This window comes from Miniopterus natalensis, chromosome 3, assembly GCF_054644295.1.
Source record: "Miniopterus natalensis isolate mMinNat1 chromosome 3, mMinNat1.hap1, whole genome shotgun sequence".
Lineage (NCBI taxonomy): Eukaryota > Metazoa > Chordata > Mammalia > Chiroptera > Miniopteridae > Miniopterus > Miniopterus natalensis.
The window spans coordinates 44,430,236-44,433,087 of NC_142083.1; positions in this window are offsets into that span (position 1 = coordinate 44,430,236).

A 2,852-nucleotide genomic window follows, 5' to 3' on the forward strand; every position below is an offset into this window, starting at 1 on the left:
GAAAATGGGAAAGGAGAGGTAGAAGGGCAAGAGAGAGCAAAGAAACAGATCATATGCCTTATCCCACAGTGGAAACACGGACCAGGCCTGCTTACTAGAACAGGAGAAACTTTGGAATGGAAGAAAGCTAGACATGTTTTATTATAGAAAGAAAAAGATGAATATAATTGTAACATGCAAACCAGTATATATTTCTTTGGTATAAAACATTTGTGGTAACTTCAACAAAGCCACATACATTATGATTCTGAGGAAATACAATCAAAATAATGTTGGTTTTTGAATAGTTTACTAGGCATATTTTATTCCAGTGGGCATTAAAATACTTAAAAATGGATTATGTTATCCTGTAGCTCAACATGATGCAAATTTTCATTTCTTATAGTGACAATAACTTAATGCCATCATCTGGGCTAACTAGATTTTCCTGTTGACCTGTTCATGAGGAAACTCATCACGTTTGAATATAGTATGGACTTCGGTAGAATTTAGATGTATTGCTTTCAATATTCTTAAAATATAAAATATGAATAACTCATGTTTCTATCACAAAAGGATACTGCAAACAGATATCCCTAATGTTACTTACTATATCTATTATTCATTGTGATTCATCATTCATCCTTATGCAAATACCACATAACTGTAAATGTGTAATACATACCTCCATTCAGCAATGATCTTATATTTAACCTAAGGGCCTAATTTAACCATGTTTTCCCTTGGGGGGAATATCTTTAAATTCATTCTATATAAGCCCATTACCTAGTCAGTTTATTCCTGAAAATGTACTTAATTAGGAAAATGTAATGATTTTGCACGCGCGCGCACACACACACACTTTCAAATCTGGACAATCTCACTTTTGATAGGAAGAATAAAGAGCAGATGCTATTAAAATAACCCCAGGAAGTCAGGCATAAACTAGGATGCCAACTTAAATGCATGCTCATGCTGGAGACAGAGAAAAATATATTAAAATATATTAAAATTTCCCTAATAGTATGTGATTCATCGTACTTCTCGTAACTTTCATTGCAGCTGAAACTGTAATTTGCCATTCTTTGATTTTGTTTAAGCTACATGGAGAAAACTGCAGACTACAGAGAATTCAAACATATTCAAGGCCGTGGACACTGACAACAGAGTAAAGGCCTGAGGTGGGCGGGAGCTGGGTGGAGCAGAGGCAAAGAGGAGAGAACGGGAGACATCTGTAACATTCTCAACAATAAAATAAATTTTAAAAAAGAAATGTGCAAGTAAAAGGGAGAACTTGCAATAGAAAAAAGTACAGATCATAATAATATACCTAGACATACTTAAGTAGTATTTCAACATGTAGAAATGCTGACCAGGCACTTGATCATGTAGGGTCTGGGTGACTATATTAGAGATATTCTATATTGTACTAAGCGCAGTGGGAAGAAAATGAAAGCTCTTGAGAATCAGACTGCAAAGAATGTAGTAGAGAGGGGCCAGAAGGATGAGACTGAACTTAGAAGACTACTGCAGAAGTCATAGTGGAAAGTGACAGTGGATTTAAGAGTTTGAAAGTATATATATACTTGAAACTTATTTTTACAGCAAAATTAATAGAAATTATAAATGACTACCCTATAACTTAAAATGATACCCCTACTACAACAAATCAAAACTTTTGTTTGGTTTTGAAAATGATTTATGATATAATTTCTACCTACAGGTGAAAGGGAAGAACCGTTTTTCCCCTAATGATACACTACTTCTGTACTGTAGGTGTGTGAGAAGTTTTCCCACACCAAGCAGTTCTCTGATTTCCTATGGATGCCAATTAGACACCCTACAATTTATTTATTTATTTATTTATTTATTTATTTATTTATTTATTTATTTATAATATATCTTTATTGATTTTAGAGAGAGGAAAGGAGAAGGAGAGAGAGAGATAGAAACATCAATGACAAGAGGGTCATTGATCGGCTGCCTAGCCCACAACCCGGGCATGTGCCCTGACCGGGAATCGAACCCTGATCGCCTGGATCCTAGGCCGACGCTCAACCGCTGAGCCAGGCCGGCCGGGCGACACCCTACAATTTAATTCTTACACTGTCTATCTGGAGTTAATGTCAGTCTCACAAGACTACCTTATTTCAGATGCAAAATAAGAGTATACATTTTTATAATAAAAAAGCATTAAGTAAATATATATTTTAATGTATTTATATAACATTTTTAATGGTAAATGAACAAATTGCATATTAATATGAAATTATTTTATATGTAAGAAGCAAAGAATACAAATGTATAACAACAGAGTATTAAGAGCCAAATCTTGTATACTAGAATTCTAGAATCCCAAACTCATCTTAATTGAAGTGTAGTATTTCTGACTCTTATCCTAACAAGTCATACTAGACTGAAGAGAAGACGTATATAATCTTCAGTGCAAAAGCTGCATTTCTCCAAGTAAATGAAATATTTTTTTCTCATTTTCTTTCTAGAAAATTCATAAAAAGCCAGTTATAAATATCAGATATTATGTGGAAGAAAATAATTTGCCTCAGATAAGGATGTTGCAGTAGATCTTGAGGCTTATTATTCTAGCAGCTCACACAAATTAATACTTGAAAAATAAGGTTAATTCAATGGACACATTCATTTCTAAACAAATCAAATATATAGGTCTCACATTTTAGAAAAGGTCTTTAAAAAATGGGATTGAACTGAATTTAAGTGTAATTTTTAACAGAGAGCAACGTTTAAAAGTTGTAAATTTATTTATATGCCTTGCACATTAAAAAAAAATTCTTACACTTATTAGTGGATTTGGTATCAATGAAATTGGTGAGCTAATCATTAAATTCTACAAGAAA